Below are 25,556 nucleotides of genomic sequence, written 5' to 3'. Positions count from 1 at the left end.
CTCATCTTTTTCATTCAACAACTTTAACACTGTACAAATTTAATGAAGCAGCATATACTACTGGATAATTAACTCTAAACCTCTTTCCTCACGTACAAAACTCCTCTTTTTACTGGGTTTAATCTAGAATCCCATATAATAGAAAAAAATATATCTGCAATAATTCTTTTCAAATGCTGTTGGCAGCATAAATACACTTGCCAAGTATGCTGTTTTTCCCATCTGTACTGAATGTATCAAATAAGCTTTTTTCTGAATGATAATTTATATCTTTTTTTTCTTCTGGCTGCTCCTATTAGGGGTCGCCACAGTGCATCATCTGTTTCCATTTCTTCCTGTCCTCTGCATCATACTCTGTCACACCAATCACCTGCATGTCCTCTCCCACCACATCCATAAACCTTACCTTGAGCCTTCCTCTTTTCCTCTTACCTGGCAGCGCCATCCTTAGCATCCTTCTCCTGTTATACCCAGCATCCCTCCTCAGCACATGTCCAAACCAACACAATCTCTCCTCTCTGGCTTTGTCTCCATACCGTCCAACCTTTGCTGACCCTCTAATATACTCATTTCTAATCCTGTCCATCCTCGTCACACCCAGTGCAAATCTTAACATCTTTAACTCTGCCACCTCAAGCTCTGACTCATGTGTTTTGTCAATGCCACCATCTCCAACCCATATATAACATACTTGGTCTCATTGCCATCTTATAGACCTTCCCTTTCACTCTTACTGGTACCTGTCTGTCACAAATCAGTCCTGACACTCTCTTCTCTATCCACTCCACCCTGCCTGCACTCTCTTCTTCACCTCTCTTTCACACTCACCATTACTCTGAACTGTTGATCCCAAGTATTTAAACTCATCCACCTTCGCTAAATCTACTCCCTGCATCCTCACCATCCCTCTATCCTCCCTCTCATTCACACACACATTCTGTCTTAGTCCTGCTGACCTTCATTCCTCTCCTCTCTAGAGCATATCTCCACATCTCTATGCTCTCCTCAACCTGTTCCCTACTCTCACTACAAATCACAATATCATCCAGAAACATAATAATCCACGGGAACTCCTGTTTGATTTCATCTGTCAACCTGTCCATCACCATTGCAAATAAGAAAGGGCTCAGAGCTGATCCTTGATTTAATCTCACCTCCACCTTGAACTTATCCATCACTCCTACCGCAGATCTCACCATGTCACACTGCCCTCGTACATCTCCTGTACCACTCTTACATATTTCTCTGCCACTCCCGACTTCCTCATACACTACCAAAATTCCTCTCTAGGCACCCTGTCATATGCTTTTTCTAAGTCCACAATGACACAATGAATCTCCTTCTGACCTTCTTTATACTTCTCCATCGACACCCTCAGAGCAAACATCACATCTGTAGTGCTGTTTCCTGGCATGAAACCATACTTCTGATCACTAATCATCACCTCCCTTCTTAACCTAGCTTCCACTGCTCATTCCCATAACTTCATGCTGTGATTGATCAGTTTAATCCCTCTGTAGTTACTGCAGCTCTGCACATCAAATCAGTACCAATACACTTCTCCACTCCTCAGCCATCCTCTCACTTTTCAAGATTTCATTAAACAGTCTGGTTAAAAACCTCACCGCCATCTCTTCTAAATACCTCAGTGCTTCCACAGGTATGTCATCTGGGCCAACAGCCTTTCTATTCTTCATCCTCTTCATAGCTGTCCTTACTTCCTCCTTGCTAATCCATTGCACTTCCTGATTCACTATCCCCACATCATCCAACCTTTTCTGTCTCATTCTCTTCATTCATCAGCCCCTAAAAGTATTATTTCCATCTGCTCAACACACTCTCTCCACTTGAGTATGTTTCCCTCTTTATCCTTTTATCAGCCTAACCTGCTGCACATCTTTTCCAGCTCAATCCCTCTGTCTAGCCAATTAGTACAGATCCTTTTCTCCCTCCTTAGTGTCCAACCTTTCATACAACTTGCCATACACCTGATCTTTTAAGCACAATGGCTCAGGCAATAGAAAGTAGAAAGGGTTGTTGCCAAGCTTAACAAGTCTATAACAAGGAAAATAGCCAAGATCCTGTAGAGATATTAGAAATATTTTCGAAACCTCATGAAAATCTGTATAAAACAGAGAAATGTGAAAATCAAGGAAAAGTACAAATATTTATGGAAGAAGTAAACATACCAAGGTCAGAGGTATATGAGACTCAATTATTACTAGTTAGGACAGGAGAAGATGAGATAAAATGGTGATGTATAAGCAATCTAGAGGAAAGTCTCCAGGAATAGATGACATTCCTCTTAACTTCTGAAATTCCACAGGAAGAAAGATCTGGAAGGTTTGTTTAACAGTATTTAAAATGGAGGAGAAGGGCCAATGTCCTGGAAGAAAGCTATGGTGGCTGTAATACCTAAAGATAGTAAATCAGATCTAGCTTCATATAGGCCCATCTCTATTCTGAATCACAATTATAAAGTGTTTATGTTTGTAATGGCTAAAAGAATAGCAAAAGTGATGCCAAAATTGATAGATATGAATCAATGTGGTTTTGTGAAGGGGAGGCAAACATTTGACATTAATAGAACAGTTCTGATCCAGAGGGAAGCAAAATGTAAGCAAATACCACTACTGTTGGTGGTTTTGATGCAGCCAAAGAATTACACAGAGTAAGTTGGGATTTTATGGCTTGGGCAAAGGAAGCATTTGCATTTCCTGATAAAATAATAAGGTTAATTAAGAGGGTATATGAGAGATCAGAAGTGAAAATTAAAGTGGGGTAACAGGTTTCCTCTCTGATAACCAGGCAGGGGTGTCCTCTTTCCCCTTTGTTATTTGCAATTGCATATGGTATATTTAGAACCATTAACAAAAAAAATAAGCAATTCCAAAAATCAGTGACATAATTGGTATGGTATCAAAGAAAAGTTGGTTTTATTTGCAGATAATATTATTTTGTACCTGATAAAACCAGTAAAGGACATTTCAGTGTTATGGAACATTCTGAGAGTTTCAAGTATTTTCAGGATAGAAAATTAATGAAGATAAAACAAAGGCAATAGCTGTAAACTACGTACCCACACACACGTTGGTTCATCAATACCCATATTTATGGGGATGTGATAAAATGAAGTACTTAGGACTATGGGTTAAACAGGATTCTTTTGGCAGTTAAGGATATGTGGGAAGAGACTAAACAAAACATAATACAAAAACTGAGAAACTGGATTCTCTGTTTTATGGATATGGATAGCAGGATACAAGCAGTGAAAATGTTTTTAGTCCCTTTACTTGTATACATAAGTCAGGCATATTTTTATCAACCATAGGAGAAGCTGTGGAGAACAATTAATAACAATATGAAGGATTCTATCTGGGAAGGGAAGAGGGCAAGACCCAAGTGGGATAAGTTGATCCATCCAATAGAACAAGGTGGTTTAGGATTATCTGATCTGAATGGCTGTTTCAGAGCTACACAGTTAAAGCTCCTATACATAGCACAAGCAGAAAGCTATAAATCAAAGTGGAAAGGGATGCTGAAAGAAACGGGGGAGCTCAAAAAACACAGACTAGGATGCTGGATGCAGATCCTTAAGAAGAATAACAACAGCCATAGAGAATACTATATTCATAAAGTAGCAGAAAATATTCTAATAAAGTGTTTATGTTTGTAATGGCTAAAAGAATAGCAAAGGTGATGCCAAAATTGATAGATATAAATCAGTGTGGTTTTGTGAAGGGGAGGCAAACATTTGACAACATTAATAGAACAGTACTGATCCAGAGGTATGCAAAATGTAAGCAAATACCACTACTGATGCAGCCAAAGAATTACACATAATAAGTTGGGATTTTATGGGTTGGGCAAAGGAAGCATTTTCATTTCCTGATACAATAATAAGGTTAATTAGAAGGGTATATGAGAGATCAGAGGTGAAAATTAAAGTGGGGGAACAGGTTTCCTCTCTGATAACCAGGCAGGGATGTCCTCTTTCCCACAACCACAAGGCATTCTATAACTATGTCAAGAATCTAAATGGCAATGCTCAGATCTGCTCTGAGCTAAAACAGAATGGCATTAAATATACTGATCCCAAGGATATTGCCAATATCCTGGCAGATTGATTCAGTGCCAACTTCACCCCCTCTCACCCCCTAAATGGCCCATCTCAATACCGGAAGATTGCCAAATTCCGGTAATAATGGCCACACAGGTAAAAACACACTTTCCAAAGCTAAGAATTCAGCATCCATGGGACCAGATGACGTCCCGGGCCGTGTACTACATGAACTACAATATGAACTGGCACCTCACCTAAGTGTCATGTTTAATCATAGCCTCACCTCAGGTTTCATGCCCACTGAGTGGCGCAGAGCTACAGTTATCCCACTCCACAAGGGGGGATCCACCTTGGATCCTGGAAACTACCATCCCATCAGTCTGACGAGCCTTATCTACAAGGCCATGGAGCGTATTATCATGGAACTTATAAACAAAGACATTGGCAACCTTCAAACACTGGACCCCACCCAGTTTGGGTTCGTGAAGGGATGATCTTGTCTCCTGAACCTGATTGACTTCTTTGAATCAGTCTCCAGAGCCATGGACAAGGGTAAGGTGGTCCACACAGCCTATCTAGAGCATGCCAAGGCCTTTGACACCATCTCCCACTCTGGAATCATAGATAAACTTCTTACTAAGCTGGGCATTAATCCCTACGTCACCCATTGGGTTGCCAACTGGCTTACTGACAGAACCCACACTGTAAAAGTAGCCAACTCCAAATCCAGCTCCAGACAAGTGACAAGTGGAGTACCTCAGGGTTCAGTCCTGGGACTGCTCTTGTTTGGCATCTACTTCTCTGAAGTACAGGCCAACACTAAAGGACTCTGGCTAACAAAGTTCACAGATGACTGCAAACTGGGAGCCATTATTGAATCCCCACATGATGTGGATACTCTACAAAAGGGCCTTACAGAAACAGATGCTTGGTGCCAGAGCCATGGGCTCAAGCTCAATGCCAAGAAATGTATAGTTATCCCCTTTGGGAAAACACATGTACCCATGAATTACCACATAGGTGGCAGTACACTAAACACCAAAAGTGTGATAAGAGACTTAGGGACACAGGTGGACAGTGGTCTCACCTTCGATAACCACATCGCCACAACAGTCAGGAAATTCTTCTATGTAGCACACCTCATCACTAAGGGCTTTTCATCCAGAAAAAAAGGAGGTCATTGTCCCACTGTACTCATCCCTCATTAGACCCATTATAGAATACAACGCCCCATTTGGTATGTATCTCTCAAGACATCTGCAACAACTGGAAAGGTCACAGAAATACCTCACTAAAAGAATCACAGGCCTAAAGCAGGTGCCCTATGCTGGCTGCCTTAAAAAACTCCAGCTATACTCTGTAGCATATCTTCTACTCAGAGGCGATCTCTGCTTAACATACAAGGCCATGTCAAACCCAGAGCTGTTGGACATGCTACACTTAAAGAAATCCCAATCCCTCAGAGCCACACGCTCCAGGGATCTAAACCTTGTCATCACAATAAACAAAACATGCTGGAGGGATAGGTTCCTGACCCAGAGACTCCCCAGACTCTGGAATAGACTGCCCATACATGTCAAGCAGAGTGCCTCTTTGGCCCTCTTCAAAAGGAACCTTGACGATTGGATGGGAGAAAGGAAATTCACCCCAGGGATCACGTCAGTCACCCTGCTAGACAGGGGTCCAGGGAAGTAAATAGTGTGGGAAGAAATAGCCAGGGAATTGTTATGGCTAGGTTTGCATAGGCCCTAGGGCTGATAGCCTAGTACCAGCCTATGAACCTAAGAACTACGCCAACACAGGAATGGAGAAAGGAGATGCTGCAGATAGGGATGACTGCAACTGGAAATTCAGAGAATAAGCAAGAAGGGGACTGGAATTTACTGGACAAAACTGGCAAAGGAGCAAAGGTATTGGGAGCAAATAATTAAAAAGGGAAAGGTAATTGAATAGTAAGAGGCCAAAAATACATTTGGACTGCAGCACAGAGACTGCCTTCCCTGTCAAGGATTGATATCAGAGTATGGGCAAACAGAAATGAATAGGGGGGGGGGGGGGTCTTAAGTGAAAGACCAGCAGTGGCAAAGTTTTAGCTGAATCTAGAACAGAAACTGCTGTTAAAAAGGGATAATTAGTAGGGCATATAAAATATTTCATGATAACTATAGGAATCAATCAAAGGAGGTTAGAAAGGATTGGGAATGGAGAGAGTGGATAAGCAATTCACAAAGAAACAATGGGTAGATATTTTTATACCCCAAGCAGATTCCAAAGAAGTTTTCCTCAGGTAGATTGCTAATGTTGGAGGTGTGATGGAGAAGAAAGAGGTAATTCGGAACATTTATTTTTGCAGTGTAATGAGTTGGCAGACTTTAAAAATTCTCTGCAGACTACTTTCTGAGAAATACTGGTTGAGCAAATTGGTATAACTAAAGAAGTTATTTTTGAGCTATGATACAAGATCTGAATTGCCTAGACATTGTAAAGCTTTGCTGAGTTCAATTCTGGCAGCTATTAAAAAAGCAATTACTAGAAATTAGAACTCAAACTATAAACCAACTGTATTAGAAGTAGTGAGTTTAGTAACAGTTGCAAGTGGAATCTTTAAAAAAGGGTAGTATTACATTACATAGAAAATGAGAATTGTGGGAATAATACACATAGAATTATGTTTTGGAGGAGGAATGAGGTTTAAGGGAAGGCAGGAATTGAATGAGCTATGTAATGTTCAATTGACAATAATTGTACAGATTAGATGTGACATATAATGTCTGTAACTGAAAATATGTCAATATGGTTTCTTTTCATTTATATAAGTGTTTGACGTCCCTGCTCTGGGTCAGTAATCAATTAGTCTCAATCCTCACCATGGACACCAGTGAAGGACATTCACTTGGAACAAAGATAGATACACACAGTATTTCCAGATGCAGCTCTCTGCACCAAGCACAATTTCCCTTAATAGCACATGGGGAACACACTCCTGTCCTGGGGCTGGGTTTCCCTCTCTCTCTCTCTCACCAGACCCCAAATAAGACCCCCACTGACAACAGCTGTAGAGTTGAGTCCTCAGCCAAGTGTTCCAAGCCAAGTGATCCACCACCCTCTTTGTGAAAACAGTGTTCTGTGTCCCTGCTCCAAGTAGCTGACACACACACTCTTTGAGATATGATTTTTACACACACACACACACACACACACACACACACACACACACACACACACACACACACACACACACCTGGGAAAGGCTGGCACACATTTACCAGCTATGCCCCCTCTGCCCAGGCTAAAAGGTAGATACTGCCACCAGAACACTCCAAAGCCAGCTACTCTAAGGCTCTTACAAAGGTACCCAATTATACTGAGTAAAATTAATACTAGTTCAAACGGTAGTGTTTGACCAATGCAGCAAGACTTTCAGGAGCAGCCACAGTGTTACCAAATGAATACAAGTAGTCTCACAGATTAAAATATTCCCTAAAACACCAGCCACAATGAAAAGTTTAAATATATTTAATAATAAATAATAAAAGAACATGAACATACTAAATAGTACAATAAAACTATCCAAGAGGTACTACTGAACACTATATAAAATAAAAAACTCCAACAAAGGAAGGAAAAAGAACTAGAAAAACAAATTTCCCATCTGAGTGCTTTCATTCTTTATTGAACTTTATCAGAAATCTTTCAGTATTCAAATATGAGTGAGTGAAAATTCTAAACAGCCTAAAATACAAGAGAGAAAGCTCCAGCACAATGTTGATGTCATGAGGTATCTATTCCATTTGAGTAAACATCTTATGTTTAAATTACCATTCAGTCTAGGGGGCGAGTCAGCAAGTAGCCAGACTTGCCACTGTAGTTCCTTAACCTCAAGCAAGTTATTACTGTCACCAAAAGGCACAACAACTTCCTCAAGAACAGAAAAATTAAAACATGATAACTGGGATCACACAGAGCTATGCTTGGCTAAAACATTTTTAAAATCAGAGATTCTAATAGCGCTGTAATGTTCCTTTATTCTTTCACTTAGATTACGAATAGTCTTACTAATATAGCTCGAGCCACAGTATGAGCAAATCGCAATGTAAACAATACTAGTGGAAGCACAATTGAATGTTTCTTTAAACTTTAGGGTAAGACTGCATGATGACAGAAAGAGCTGGTCTCCCACTAAAATGTACTTACAGCAAATACAATGACCATGTGAGTACATGCCTGCATTATTAGGAATTGACAAACTGTGCCATTTTTTTCTCAGATTCAAATAAAGATTTAAATGACATATTTTTTTTTTCAAAGTAAATGAGGGGGTGGGACCCAAAACTCTGGAAATTTCTTGGTTAGCATTAATAATGCTCCAGTTTGTGATGATACATCATCTAATGTTGTTGGAATTCGAAGAGAGTGATAGTGGAAAATGAGAACTGTCATTGCCATGATTTTTGCAGATGTTAGTAAACCTATACTTTAAAATGGGTTGGTGGCAAAAATGCCTGCAACTGGAAACTTGTTGAAAGCATGAGTAGATGAAATCAGCAGGGTAGTTTCTTTCTAATATAAAGTCCTTTGAGAATTTCATATTCTCTAAAAAACATGCTGTCTTTACTGACAAGTCTGCTGATGCATACATATTGGCCTTTTACAATATTCTTTTTCATAAAGGTGGGATGTTGACTGTTGAACTCTAGGTAATTGTTTCTGAAGATGTCGTTACGATAAATTGTGGAGCAAAATCAGTCATGTAAGACATTGTAGACAAAGTAATGTCTAAAAAATATACTTCTTGACCAGTGCCTGAAATAGTAAAATCTAGGAAAGAGATGCTATCCCTGATACTATTAATGAAAGCATCAAGAGCTGAGTGGGAACCTAACCATAGAAAAAATATATCATCAACAAAATGCGTATAAAGCAGGAATTGTTTGAAACCTTCCAAGTTAACAAGAGTGTCCGCTTCCCAAGGGCTGAGCACTAAGATGGCATAAGCTGGAGCTGTTTTAGCTCCCATGTCAACACCTTTTTTTTTGATGATAGATTTTCTCATTGAAAATAAAAAAGGTTGTTGTCTAAAACAATCTTTAACAGTCTACACATGGTTCTAACTTTCTCTGATTCCATCATAATATGTACAGTGAGGTATCTTTCCACCAAGCCAATACCTTCTTTGTGTGGAATACTAGGATACAATGCTACAATGTCAAGGGTAACAAATAAAAAACAGCTGTAATTTAACCATAAAAATGTTTACTCAAATGGAATAGATAGATCATGACCAGGACCGGCCTTTGGTCAAATGGTGCCCTAAGAAAAAGAGCTCCACAGCACCATCTGGTGCCCCCATCTAGGTCTACCTACACCGTCCAAATTACTGGAAAAGTGCCCCTGCTAAAGCTGCACCCTAGGCAGCCACCTAGTTGGCCTGTGCCTAAGGCTGGCTATGCTCATGACATCAACATTGTGGGTGGTGCTTTCTTTCGTATTTTAGGCTGTTTAGAATTTTCACTCACTCATATCTGAATACTGAAAGATTTCTGATGAAGTTCGATAAATAAAGAATGACAGCACTCAAATCTGAAATTTGTTTTTCTACTTCTTCCTTCCTTCCTTCTTTAGAGGTTATTTTATTTTATACCATGAAAATACTAAATATATATTTACAATAAACACCAGAGTTTCAGTTACAGGAAATATTAAAAATAACACTGATGCAAAGATTCACACAGATACAAACAATACTTAACTAATCTCACTATATTTTCCTGACTGATCTAAATAATTACTATTCCCTGGTTACTTACTAAAGCAAATCAAGAGGAAGTGGGTGAGTGATCCTTCTTTGTCAGATTTCAAAAACAGATTGCTGAGAGGTAAGTGACATCTCTGACTAATATCTAAATATAATTTCTGTTCTGGCTATAGAATGATATCACATCTGGTTATCTGACTCTGGTTCCCACACTACCCCGTTTAATAGAAACTGAACCAGAATCTAGCACATATGTGTTACCATACATACACATAGAGCTTTGCTAAGATGTATTATAGCATCTGGAAGCTATAAAACCATTTAAAAAACTTCCACCCTTCCAGGGTAGCAATTAATTCACCCCTAATGACAGTACAGTAGGATTCCTAGTCCTGGTTTTCACATATGTTTTGTCTCTGGCTGCAATCAAAACTGTAAGATACAATCTTTATGGCCTAAACTAGGTAATTTAATTTTAGACTATTTTTCAAAGTTAGCTGGACTGAGATTAACCTCTTCTCTTCCAGTATCCTCTGTTACAATATATTCATTTCAACAGTTACAATACAGTCTGACATGCAGGTTAATTTATTTTTTGCCAACCAGGACCCACTGTTGGTACATTTTTTAACACAAATAGCTTTACAAATACATTTTCAACACAAGCACCTGTACAAATCAGTTTGATATATAAATGACATAATTCTTTACAAAACTTCAGCTGGCTATGCTGACATATGCTACACATCTACTGCCCTACTTCTCCTGGCATAGCTGACACTACCTCACATCATCACAAAGTGTATGATTACCTATGTCACAATTGATAGTTCAATAAAGATTTTTTTTTGTTGTTGTTTGTTTAAAAAAATGTGGTGGGTGTGGTCCACTTGAATAAAGATGGTTCATCTACTGATCCTGGGAATTACAGGTCTATTAGTCTCACTAGTATTATTCGAAAGGCTGTGGAATACATTATAGCTTAAGGTCACTTCATTCTGTGTTAGTTAAGTCCCTGGATACACACCAGTTTGGCTTTAGAAAAGGCAGCTTGTGCCTGCTCAATCTGATTTCAATTTTTGAAGGCTGACTGAGGTCATGGATAAAGGAAATTCAGCTTCCTACATTGCATATCTGGACCTTGACAAAGCACTATCACATGCACTGAGATTAATTACAAACTCTCCAAGCTCAATATTAACCCATACATACTTTGCTTGATATGTAATTGGATGTTTGACAAAACCCATACCTTTATAGTCAGGAGTATTTTTTTGAGATAGAAAAAAATATCACTAGTAGTGTCCCACAGAGATCTATCCTGTGACCTGTCCTCTTTGGTATATATTTTCTGACATAAACACTGATATCAAGGGATTGTAGCTAACATGTTTGTTGCTGATTGCAAACTGGATGGCGAGTATTAAATTCCATTCTGCTACTCCAGTTCTGCAGAAAGGGCTGGATCAAACCAAGAAGAAAAGAAAACAGAGAAAGGAAGTGAATGGCTGCTGCTGGCTCTGAATGGTTACTATTGGTTCTTCCATCCTGGAGGGGGGGAGGTTGTTCTTACTTGTCACATTGGTGGCACCTAGTGGAAGCACTAAGTGTTTTACCTGTGAAGAATGAGTCTGTGCATATGTGCTGTCATTGTACATTCACACTTAGCCAAGGAGGCATGTGGAGGCACACTTTTTACAAGCAAAGCAACAGTTGTGGATTTTGGAAGAGCCACCTTGAGGGAGGGGGTTGGTCCTGAAGGGATGCTACATAACTTCACAGGACCAGCAATCAGGTCTGCTACTACCAGCTGATTCTCATATTGGTGGGAACAAAATATGCCAACTGAGCTACCTGAGCAGGAATTAATGGGTTGTAGAGCTCTCACCTAGTGCAGGTATAAATGCCCAGCTCTCACCCCATGGAATGAATGAGTCAATTGAATGAAAAAGGAGGAGTCATTAGACTGGACTTGTGGAGAAAAAAAAAATAAAAAGATCATACATTCTTAAACTCAGATTTGAACTTAATCTGAATGCACCCCCCATGCACCCGTCATACTTATTTTTTCGGGTTTATATTAGAACATCGAAAGTTTAATGGTCCGAATCACTAAAGGTTGACCTTTAATGATCGAACCATTAAAATTTCAAATGTTGAGAAAAAATAAATAAAAAAAAGAAAAAGAAAATCTAAAGGGTGTAGGCAGGGGGGCAAGACTCCCTGCACCCCCCACACCCCTCACTACTTAAATATATCAACTCCAAGACCGCACTACATTGAAGTAAACTTAAATCTCCCCTTACAGAGATTTCCGTTTAGCCATTCAATGTTCTGCACTTTCGCTATTCTCATGTCGACAATGACGATTCGACATTGTCGGCTTTCGAGAATATAATAGGTAACCTATTACTTCACTGCAAAGTTGCATGACCGCAGAGATGACTGCAATACACATTTTTATATGTGCATGACTACTGCACTTATGTCCATAGGTCTGCAACCTTGAAATGAGAATAATTAAGTACCAGGGGTGCACAGAGTGTAACACCACCCTCCCCCCATTACAGGGTTGCATTAAAAAGTCACATTTTGCACCTCTTTTTTCCTTTTAATTATGCTGTTCTAGCCATGTTCCCTAACCACTGTTCAGTACCTTGTTTTAAAATTTGCTTTTGTTGACATTTTCCTGCTTATCATATAAATTTCAGGATCCTTTGAACTGGCAGCCCATATTTAAGCCTCCATTAGTAACTTTTATGAAGAACTTACCAAGATGCTTAATATCTCCCCTTAAAGGAGATGATCTCCTCCACCTGCAGTAAGTGGTCCACAGCCTTTCAGGACAGAACCATGACCTATGATGTACAAATGCTGGATTTTCATCAGTTCCACTTCACACTTTTCAGTTACCCACTACCAATGTGTGACAAAGATTACAGTCATTTGAGACCAAAAGGATAGCATTGCCTACAAATAACAAAAGATGTGACTGTTAAGTATGCTGCATATTTTCCAAACCTTATCTGCACATGAAAACATCTACTCTTGTCAATGCCTACTCCTAAAAAGCAGATATAATACACCTAGCTATGTGTGGAATACTAGAAGGATGGAAACATCAGCAAAAGAACAGCAAAATGTTGTTGTTGTTGTGTCTTTCGGCTTATCCCGGTTAGGGGTCGCCACAGCGGAACTCCGGTCCGCTAATGTTTGGTAGTGGATTTTTACGTGCCGAGTTACCAGCCCTGACGCATAACCTTCAACGAAGGCACGCCCATTCATGCATGCCTCCACACAGAAGACGCTCTAGCTGAGAATCAAACGCAACAACATCTTGCTGTGAGGCAAAAACACTACCAGCAAAATAATAGTACTAAATACAACTGAAAAGAAAAAAAAATCCTGTATGGCATGTGAGATAAACAAATCACTGAACAGCAAAATCTTAAACAGAAAAGAAAATCTTGTGCGTCTTTCAAAAACATTGTGTCTGTCTAAAAAGACTGAGGGTTTTCATTTTATTTTTAGTGAGCTGACTATAGTACATTAAGGTAGAATAATAGACCTGAAAATATAGTCAGACTTGTGTTTTCATGTGTGCCTTCAGTTTCAGGGAAAGACAGTTCAATAGAAATGAAAAGATAATCTTGCTGGCCAAGCTTGAGATGTGCAGAAATAACAGTTCTCAGAGAAAGCTACAGAATGTTCCTTTCTCAAGAGAAAGATATGTGTACTTGCAATGGAATGCTAAATAAAGAACAGACAGGCACTGTGAGGCACATGCAAGATAAGGCTTGAAAAACAAGGCTAAAGAGGTGTGTAGAACATTACAGGGTTTAGGTATTAGGAAATACTTTAGACATGGTCAGTGGAGTCAGTTGTTAGCTTTTGGACTGTTATGCAAAAAGTCGTTGCAGTACAGACACTCGACTAAAGTCAGGTCAAATATCCAGCATTAATACTATTCAGGAGCAAAGGATAAGGTTACCACCAGTCCCGCTATCAGCAGGACGCTCACATTTTGAATCTTACCGTCCCATCACCCGCTTCAGAAAACAGAGGGACACAAAAAATCCCACTTTCCATAAATCTATGAAATGCTGAAAAAAAGCTGCACATGCTTAATACTTTCTCAGTAATCTAGAATTTAATTTCAGTGTCACCAACTCAGACCTTCAAGGAGATCTGTTCCTTGTCAGGTATGGGTGGTGAAAATAGTTAAGTGATTGGCTGATATTCATGTATGGGGCAGGGGCTGACATAAGGAAGAGCTCTACAAAGCCTGTGGCTGGTAGATCAGGTTCTTATCAGCACTTCTGCAGTTGTGACTACCTCCCAACCTCTTAACACAAGACATCTGGACAAAGCCTAAAATAATAGGGAGACAAACGCCAAAAAATAGGAACAATGTTTAAATATTGCTCTTAGAAACTCAGAACGTTGTTAGAATAATAGGCTTTGTGTTTGCATGCATTTTGCAAAAGATAGGAAGTCTGCAACTCAAATGCATGTCATTATTTAGTGACTTCAATCCTCAGTGATTTCCAGAAAACCACAAATATTATAAGGAAAAGATTAAAAATATGAGGCAAAAATTTGGACATTCTGCAAAAATCAATATAGGATGGTTGAGCGTTATGGCCATGAGTAGTAATAAAAAAAATAAGAGAGAGAGAGAGAAGGATCATTTTTAAGCCAACCAGCAAGCAAACCTGAACGCCAGAAAGGAGGACAGCCAGCAAACCAACTGCAGGCTTGTAAGCAGTCAGGCAGCAAATCAGTAAGGAGGCCAGCAAGATGGCCAGCTAGCAAGAAGGTGTGTGTGTATATATATATATATATATATATATATATATATATATATATATATATATATATCATCTTCTTCTTCTTTCGGCTGCTCCCATCAGGGGTCGCCATAGCAGATCAACTGTTTCCATTTCTTCCTGTCCTCTGCATCTTGCTCTGTCACACCAACCACCTGCATGTCCTCTCTCACCACATCCATAAACCTTATCTTAGGCATTCCTCTTTTACCGTTACCTGGCAGCTTCATCCTTAGCATCTTTTTCCCAGTATACTCTGCATCCCTCCTCAGCACATGTCCAAACCAACTTAACCTTGCCTCTCTGGTTTTGTCTCCAAACCATCCAACCTGGGCTGACCCTCTAATATACTTATTCCTAATCCTGTCCATCCTTGTCACACCCCGTGCAAATCTTAACATCTTCATCTCTGCCACGTCAAGCTCTGACTCCTGCCTTTTTCTCAATGTCACTGTCTCCAACCCATATAACATAGCTGGTCTCAATACCCTCTTGTAGACCTTCCATTTCACTCTTACTGGTACTCGTCTGTCACAAATCACTCCTGACACTCTTCTCCACCCACTCCATCCTGCCTGTACTCTCTTCTTCACCTCTCTTCCACACTCACCATTACTCTGAACTGTTGATCCCAAGTATTTAAACTCATCCACCTTCGCCACCTCTACTCCCTGGCTGTATCCTCACCATTCCTCTCATTCACACACATATATTCTGTCTTAGTCCTGCTGACCTTCATTCCTTTTCTCTCTAGAGCATATCTCCACCTCTCAAGGGTCTCCTCCACCTGTTCCCTACTCTCACTACAGATCACAATGTCATCTGCAAACATCATAGTCCACGGGGACTCCTGTCTGATCTCGTCTGTCAACCTGTCCATCACCATTACAAATAAGAAAGGGCTCAGAGCTGAACCTTGATGTAATCCCACCTCCACCTTAAACGCATCCGTCACTCCCACCGCAGACCTTACCGCTGTCACACTACCCCCGTACATATCCTGTACCACTCTTACATACTTCTCTGACACTCCCGACTTCCTCATACAATACCACAACTCCTGTCTAGGCACCATGTCATATGCTTTCTCTAAATCCACAAAGACACAGTGCAACTCTTTCTGACATTCTCTGTACTTCTCCATCAACACTCTCAATGCAAACATCGCATTTTTTTTACGTCAAACTCATGGCTATTGGCATTGTGTTTATTTGAGCGGGTGTCCTACACCCATATATATATATATATATATATATATATATATATATATGTATGTATGTATGTGTATATATATATATATATATATATATATATATATATATATATATATGGGTGTAGGACACCCGATCAAATAAACACAATGCCAATAGCCAGGAGATTGATGTAAAAACATTGAATTAGCAAATAACATTTTTACATTGATCTCCTGGCTGTCAGTACTGTGTTCCTTTGATCGGACACCCATCTATCTATATATATATATATATATATATATATATATATATATATATATATATATATATATATACACACAGACATACACACATATACACACATATATAATGCACATACACATTTATTTATTTTCGGGGGCTATGTTCAGAATCTTGTTCTCTGGAATGTCCCGGCTGTCACATGCTTGGCCACACCCTCTACACTTGACCACATTCCATAATGTCATATAGTTGACACGCCCCTTGTGTCCCATTTTGGACCACTGAAAAGGTGGCAACCCTAGGAAAAGACTGTTTCAGTTTATATTATTCAGGACAATCAGAATATACATGCAGAAACTTTGGGTATATTTATCAACACTGATATATTTGTCAGCACTGTTACTGTTATCCAGCATTCCAGAATTTCTACAGATTGTTATTGTTTATCAGTACTGTTACTGGAGATAGTATTTGGTTAGTATTTGGTTATTGTTAATGTCTAATAAAGCATTCTTAACCGAACTACAGCATGTGCAGAATTTATTCTGAAAATTACAAAAAGACTTGGCCCATAAAGGAGAGACTGGCACCTGTTCAGCACAAGTTTGGGTAATTAACAGATAAACACATTCATTCTAGTCTCATTTCATTTTATTCCAATATACTACAGTCTTATCAATTCTTTCACTGCAGTAAAAATAGCATGTGTTTTTCTTTTCTTTTAACTGGTAGACTGTGAGGGTAAGATATTAAATAATATGTATTATATGTTTCTTCTTTGCTTCTGATACTCACTGATCTGCTGAAAAAGAAGTTAAGCTGCTAGAATCCCACCCCAACAAATATTTTCTTTTGAAATAACTGTGTAACTGCTGACATACACTTGTGTTATAAGCTTCCTAAGAATGAGTCTATTAATCTCATAGAAGACAGTAAACAGAAATAGATGACCTTTTGTAAAGAACAAGCATGCGAGTGATACAGTAAACAAGAGGCTGGCTGGAGCCCCTGTACAGTGTCAAGGTCAGACTCACTGAATATGCCAGACTGCTTGTAACAGAGTACACAAATGGTTACTAGCTGACCACAGCAGCCCCCCCCCCCACTTCTGCACTGCAAAGTAACTCACAGCTGAACAACTCGAATATGCAGTAAGGGTTTTCTCTTGCTGTTCATGGAAAAGGAAACCATGGTCCCTTAAAAAGTAGTGACTTTTGTCTATCTTATTCACATTCTAGAAAAGTCGTTTGTCGATCATGTGGTATTGCTAACGCTTTTCTGTTCCTAACTCGTTAGTTCTGCCCTACTTTTAACCTCTGTACAAGCAGCAGAATTGCACCAAGCTTGTAACTTTGAGGTGGAACTGGCTTGTTTTTTAAGTTTTCCTGTTGTTATTTCAGATAGGTAATGCTGTATATATGACTATAGGAGGTTTTGTGAATGACTCTACCTAGGCAGCAGTGTTCCATGGGTTTGGGGTGGGCTTGAAACTTTCTCAGAGTGTTTGCCTTGGAATAATTCCTAAAATTTTCAGAGCTGCCTGGTGTCCCAGGTATTATTTTTATTTTGGAGACAGCTTTATGGTCTGACCTGATCTGTGAGGATGTTACTCTTGGGGTGCAATGTTCCCCCTTGGAGAGAACTAGGTGATAGATGTTGGCACCCCAGTGGTCATACAGACACTGCTTCAGGGCATTTGTGTTAACAAAATCCAGGAATCTTTGTGTGTATACAAATGCACTCTATAAGCACTTACACGAGTGCATGGATCGTGCTATCCCTAACAGAACCAAGATGCTATCCTCCAAAAAAAGGAAGCCAATCTGGTGGTCTCCTGCTATAAACAAACTCTAGAACAGAAGGAAGAAACTGCTACAAAAGAGAGTAAAATCCCATGAGTGGAGGAACTCCCTGGTCAGCCTCAGTAAGAAGCTCACCCCCTAAAGGGCCCATATCCATACCGGAAGAATGTAGTGCCCCTGCAATCACAACTGAGCAGGTAAAAACTGGACCCTCCAAAGCCAAGAACACAGCATCCATGGGACTGGACAACATCTCAGGCTGCGTTCTACATGAACTGCAGAATGAACTGGCCCCCCCACCTAAGCGCCATGCTCAGTCATAGCCTCACAACAGGCTTTGTACCCACTGAATGGTGCACAGCAACAGTTATACCACTCCACAAAGGGGGAGCCACCACGGACCCTGGGAATTATCGCCCTATTAGCCTGATGAGCTTGGTTTGCAAGGCCATGGAATGAATCATCATGGAACTCATAAACAAAGACATTGGTAACCTCCAAACTCTGGACCCCACCCAGTTCAGGTTTGTGAAGGGAAGATCATGCCTTCTGAACCTAATCGACTTCTTTGAAATAGTCACCAAAGCCATAGACGAGACTAAGGTAGTTTACACAGCCTATCTTGACCTCGCCAAGGCTTTCAACACCATCCCCCATTCTGGAATCATAGATAAACTCACTAAACTGGGTATAAATCCATACATCACAAGACGGGTTTCCAACTGGCTCACTGACAGAACCCACACTGTAAAAGTGGCAGACTCCAAATCTGACTTCAAACCTGTGACAAGTGGAGTACCACAGGGTTCAGTCTTGGGTCCTCTCCTCTTTGGGATCTACTTCTCTGAAGTACAGGCTAACACAAAGGGCCTCTGGCTGATGAAGTTCACAGATGACTGCAAATTAGGTGCCATAGTCGGGTCCCCAAATGACATGGACATCCTACAGATGGGCCTCACCGAGACTGATGCCTGGTGTCAGAGCCATGGCCTCAAGCTCAACGCCAAAAAGTGCATTGTCATCCCCTTTGGTAAAAACTCTGTACTCATGAACTACCACATAGGTGGCAGTCCACTTAATGCTGAAGGTGTGATAAGAGACCTTGGGACTCAGGTAGACAGTAGTCTCTCCTTTGATAATCACATCACCACAGTAGTCAGGAAATCCTTCTATATGGCACACCTCATCAGGAAAGGGTTCTCATCCAGCAAAAAAGAGGTCATTGTTCCCCTCTATTCAGCTCTCATTAGACCCATTATTGAATACAACGCCCCTTTTGGAATGTACCTCACAAGACATCTGCAACAGCTGGAGAGGCCACAAAAATACCTCACAAAGAGGATTACGGGACTCAAACAGATGCTCTATGCTGACTGTCTCAAAAAACTCCAGCTTTACTCCATAGCATATCGCCTACTCCGAGGTGATCTCTGCCTAACATACAAAGCTATGTCAAACCCAGAACTGTTGGACATGCTACACCTAAAGAAATCCCAATCTCTCCGAGCTACATGCTCTAGAGACCTAAACCTTGTCACCACAATAAACAGGACATGCTGGAGGGACAGATTCCTGCCCCAGAGACTTCCCATATTCTGGAACAAGCTACCTATCTATGTCAAGCAGAGTTCTTCCCTAGCCCTCTTCAAGAAAAATCTTGATGAGTGGATGGGAAATAGGAAATTCACCCCGGGGATCACTTCTGTGTCTCTGCTCGACAATGGCACAGGAAAATAACCTTCTTGGGTGGCGAAAGCCAGGGAACCTTGTTGGTTAGGCTTACATAGGCCCTTGGGCCAATAGCCTAGTATCTACCTATGAACCTATGAACCTACAGGTTTACGTGAGGTTGTATATGATTCCCAGTTTATAGTGGGGTACTTGAAGTCACCAATGACTATAGTATTGGGTTGAAGGAAAATTGGGTAGGTCTCATAACTCTTGACTTGAGTTCATTTTAAAATGTCCTGGGTCATAGCAGTGGACCTATAGCTCATAAAGATATGGTACGGCATTTTTCTTATGGTGAGTTGCGTGGAGTAGCTCAAGTGTGTCATACTGCTTGACCAGCTTTGAGGTATGTTTATTTTTTATGTAAATTGAGACAACCCTACCTTTTTTCCTTTTCTTTGAGGTAACTGGTCTAAATATGTGTAAGACATTATAGTCCGGCACTGCCAGGGTGCTCTCTGTGGCTTAAAATCGTGTCTGATTAACCTCATAGCCATTTACTTTCTACACGGTGAGGAGAGCTTGCAAGGAGAGGAGTTTTTTTTTGTTTAGACTCCTAGCATTGAGAAGTATCCCTTTTAGATTATTCCAGGTTGGTTTAACTATGTTGGATAGTTTATCAGGTTGGCAATGCCTAAAAAATGCACTATGGTAGTAGACAAGATTTTAGCCAATACTCAAAAGCCTAGAAGGAACAGGTGTAGACCATCCCTGGCAAAGCATTATGGTCTGTCAATCATATCTTCCCAGGCTGACAAATATTGCATCTCCTTCAAAGGGCACAAACAACTAAGCCCGTCAAGTTTTGTGGTATATGAGTTGTTATGAGACCTACCCAATTTTCCTTCAAGAAGGGAAGGTATATTAGATCTTTGCTGCTGTTTACTTCCCAAGGAAAAAAAAAACAGGTTAACATTTGACAAAGATAACTCAATTGTTGGACACTTAGATTAATCAGGTACTGCAAAAACAAAATATAACAGGGAAATTATTTTAGTCTTGTCACCAGCTAATTCCTGCATCACCTTTACTTCTAGTCTTGTCATCTAAGTTCCTGGCAAACAGACCTTCTTTGCAAATGATGCAAAAAAAATGCATTCCAGTGAAGCTGTAATTTTCTCACACATGTTAAAAGGGGCTAAAGCAATGGATAGTTCAGAATGGCATGCTAAATTAACAGTACTATTGTTGCCACTGTGTCACACACTAACCAGGTTCAGCACTGGGTTCGTCTATAATCTTGCATGAAATTTCTGTGCAGTCATTAATACAACTTAGCATGCATCACACAGATGCTTCTATTGTGGTAGTAAATTGCTGTGAAATAAATTGCCCTTTTTAGTTCAATAAGTACCCCTTTTGCCCTTCGCCCCCAGCATCAACACCTTCCAGCAGCTCTGGTTTAATACAACCATGATTATTACTGGAAATCCATTATAGAAAATACTGGGCTATGTCAGACTTGAGCAGTAGCTGTGTACCATTACCATGCTGGTTTTACATTGATTTTTTCTGTGTGCCTTTCTGCAAAGCAATATGTGACTGAATATTTTATTCTGTTTAAAGGAAATAAACTGCAACATTTATTTATTTTTAGTGACATTTTTAACTGTGTAAGTGGGTTGGTCTAAGGACACCTTTCCATACCTCTCAACCTCTTAGGGCAAGAAATCTGGACAAAGCCATACATAAAAGTGAGACAAAGGCCCAAAAATAGTGATTTTTTAAAAAATATCAGTCTTACAAACTTAGAATATTGATAACAGGTTTTGCATTAGCATGAATTTTTAAAGGGTAGGATGTATGAAACTCAAATGTCTTTCATTTATTTTTTAACTTAAATCTTTAATTATTTGCCAGTTATTTGCCAGAAAACCACAATTTTAGGAAAAAACAGGCCAAATTATGAGGCAAAATCTGGACATTCTGTGAAAATCTGTACAGCTGAGAGGTATGCAGCCACAACTTGTGCAATTAGGCATTCACAAAAATGCAGAGAACTGACAGTTACAAATAGTGCCATAGTCATTTGATATTTTAACAACAGTATTACAAAAATCTAACACTACATAAATTGTTTGAAATTTTCAGTACAAAGTAATGTGCACATTGTTTAACAGACTTGGTAGAAACATAGTAGGATGATTGGAGTAAGAGGAGAAAGAAGAAGCAGAGAACCAACAGAAATAAGACATGATGACAATGTGCATTTTATGGACATCCATACATTTGTGACATTATGTGTTTTAGTAACATTCTTGTAGTTCTAGCATCCTGAAACATGTAAAGGTTTGAAACTGCTCATATGTATTCAGATGAAAACCATGCTAAATTAACTTTATTTATGTGCATAATCCAAGGCATATTACAACAAATGATACAAGTATAAATAAGCACAGATAATACGTAAAACCACACTAATCTAAGTTGCAGCCAGCCAAGTCAGTATGCTTGGGTAATGAAGTGCACAGAACCAGGGTTTAATATACAAAGAACCAAAGTAAGTTATACCTAGAAACATGCTTAAAATCACTAACAGCAACCCCTAGCAGCCCATCAAGTCTCATTATACTGAACATTGAGCTCCATGTGAGGCTACTTTCAGCATGAAGTACATGACTAGGACAGGTACAGCCTCTGACTGCGCTATTATGAATAACTGCACTTCAAATACTCATTTTCTTTATTAAACTGCGATGTGACTGACCATTCAGGTGAGGGAAAGGTGATGCCGGATAATATAGCTTTAGCAGCCCATATGCCCTGTCTATGATCTGGGTGGGAGTGCACTGGGAAGGCTCTTTGTGTGTAATGCCAGATTACATAGGAATGTGCATATAATGAACTTCTTTAAGGGTTATGTCATATGGAAACAGCAGATTTAAAGGAACGCTCCAACTTGAAAATCCAAAACTCTGTTTCTGCTCGTATCTTGGTATTCTGTGTTAAACTAATGCGACAGCATCACTGCATTTTATATTATAATGTATTTACCCCAAAATGGGCATCATGGGACCCAGAACTATAGTGAGGTATTCTGTGCAGTTCCCCAGTCTTGTGCATCCCCAACACCATGTGCCTGGAGATGCTGTCACCCACCCCCCACCCCCAGCACACAATCCCTACACTTCTGATCGGGCCTGTCATACCAGTGCAGTTTTTCTTTTTATATAGATTTTCTAGTTTTCAATAGTGTGGTTTGTGTTCCCCTGTATGATTCATCCTACATATAAGAAAAATGCTTTTCTCAACTAAAATGCAATGACATTACTGTGAGTCAGCAATTTCATAACTTCTACAAGCACAATCATTTTTTTTGTTTTTTATTTTATTTTTTTTTCAATTCATTATCCTGGTTGTTGCTATTTCTTTTATATATTTAATCCCTCTTTAAATAAAGGTAGTTAAACTTGCAAGCCTCTTGGAAAGTAGTCAAAAAAACAGTCCTTAAATGAGCACTGTGGGTGCAAGCTGTGTTTGGGTGTGTATTGTTTTTTTTTTTTTTTTTTTATTCTCATCATGGAGTTTCCACCCAGCTCAAACCTACAAGCAGCATAGTAACTACTTATTACAATTTTTCCTAACCCCGAATGCCCTCATGGAACACACATACTGACAATCTTTATCTTATTTTTATGGAAATCTACTTCTTGCCTCTAACGCACTGTGACGGCACAGCTGATAAGATTACAGTGTCATAGCTTTCATATCAGATCAGAGTCCCATTCATTTGGGATTGAAGCAGAGGGAAATATGATCGTCTCTGAATCCTCATTTGAGCTATCTAACAATAAGGCATACTCACACATATAAATATATGAACTGTTTATTGCCCTTTCACTACCCATAGCTGCTACTGATTGTCCACACGGCTTTCTCATAGTTTAACCTAATGCACTAGAAGCTCATAGCTTATGTTTATATTTAGAATTGGTATTTTAACTAGTTGCTATATAATTATAGTCATTTTTTTATAAAACTTACTTACATATTAACTGACTACTGCCTTGTGAATATGCATACTCTCCTGCTCCATTTTGTCATTACCACTTTTGTGTGACTATTGCTGAATGTGCTTTATGCCTTGTGGACTGGGTCAGGCCTGAAAATGGCACTCAGAGGAGTTCACATACTAGGCTACCAAATGCTATATATCCATATATTTGTTTGTGTCTTTCGGCTTTTTCCCGGTTAGGGGTCGCCATAGCGGAACTCCGGTCCGCTAATGATTGGTAGAAGATTTTTACGTGCCGAGTTACCAGCTCTGACGCATAACTTTTAATGAAGGTACGCCCCTTCACGCATGTCTCCACACAGAAGACACTTTTTTAGCTGAGAATCGAACGGACAACGTCTTACTGTGAGTCGACAACGCTACCGCAGTACCACCACCGCAGTGATTTATATATCCATATATATGTATATATAAATATACATACATATAGATATATATATATATCTATATATATATATACACACATATATATATATATATACACACACACACACACACACACACACACACACACACACACACACACAAGCATACGTATGCATACATACATATATGTATGCGTCCGCACGTAATATAACATACATGGAATAACCCGTCCATTTTTCAGTCATCAAATGGACCAAACAAACTGCTTATTCTAGTTGAGAGTGTTGGAAACTTTGTTTTCTTCAATATGCATTTATTCTGTGAAAGTTGGATTGTTCTGCATCTATTTGTATTATAGATACATATGTATACAGACATAAAGTGAGCTGATGTGCTTTTGATTGAATGCAGTTATGTTTGAGTGCTGGAAATGATGTTGCTAGAAATTACTTTTGCTGTGGTGTGTGGGGTTTGCTCAAGTGAATGCAAATGGATTTTTTTACTAATGCAAAATCTTTAGAATATACAGAAAATTTCAGCACTGGGGTGGAATGTATGATAGAGAGAGCAGGTTAGGATTCGAGTAAGGGCTAAATGTCATATTGTATGAATATGTTTATGTGAGATGTGCTTTTGAATGTTGCTTAATGGAATCGTTAGGGAAACGCTGTTTCATAAAACAATTTTATATATATATATATATATATATATATATATATATATATATATATATATATATATATATATATACACACACATAGTTAAATGGCAATTGGTTAATGCAGCAGTTTCCAAAAGCAGGAACTGTTAACTTTTTTAATCTGTTTTTATTCCTTTTGTGAGAGGTGGGAGAGTGCTTTTGATGTGAGGAATTTTTGCTATATTTGTGAGTTTGTTTCTGGCAAATGTTTTGGAGTATTTGGGTTCACACTGTGTGTGTGTGTGTGTGTGTGTGTGTGTGTGTGTGTGTGTGTGTGTGTGTGTGTGTGTGTGTGTGTTTGTGTGATGGTGTTGCAGTATGACCGCCTGTTTCCAATTTAGCATGACAGGCGTTGAGTGTAAGGGCTTTTGGCGCAATATTACTGGACAGTGCGGTTCAGGATATTTCTTTTTTTCCTCACAGCAGGGATGGGGAAGTTTGTCCTTTTCCTGAATGTTGTGTTATTTCAGAATTTGGTTTATGCATATATATATATATATATATATATATATATATATATATATATATATATATATATATATATATATATTTAAAGACACGGGGTGAGGAGGTTGTTGTGGGGTGGGCTTGCCCACATACAGAAAATAAATGCTTTTTCTGACATTTTACTTTATTTTTGATTTGTCCTGCTGTCAATGAAATTTCTTTGAGATACTTTGCTTCAAGAAAATTCCATCCACAACCCATTTTCCCATTTTTGCACATGTGGCCAGGATCTAGAACCTAGGTTCGCACCACCAGGTGGCTAGCCCTGCCGAGGCAATTCTTCCATATCGCACACTTGCATGCCCACTCACACCTAAAGCTGATTTAGACTGTATGATCCACCCACTACATG

This window comes from Protopterus annectens, chromosome 1.part1, assembly GCF_019279795.1.
Source record: "Protopterus annectens isolate FY-2018-M chromosome 1.part1, PAN1.0, whole genome shotgun sequence".
In the NCBI taxonomy this organism is placed as follows: domain Eukaryota; kingdom Metazoa; phylum Chordata; order Ceratodontiformes; family Protopteridae; genus Protopterus; species Protopterus annectens.
Note: the sequence above shows the minus strand (reverse complement) of the source record.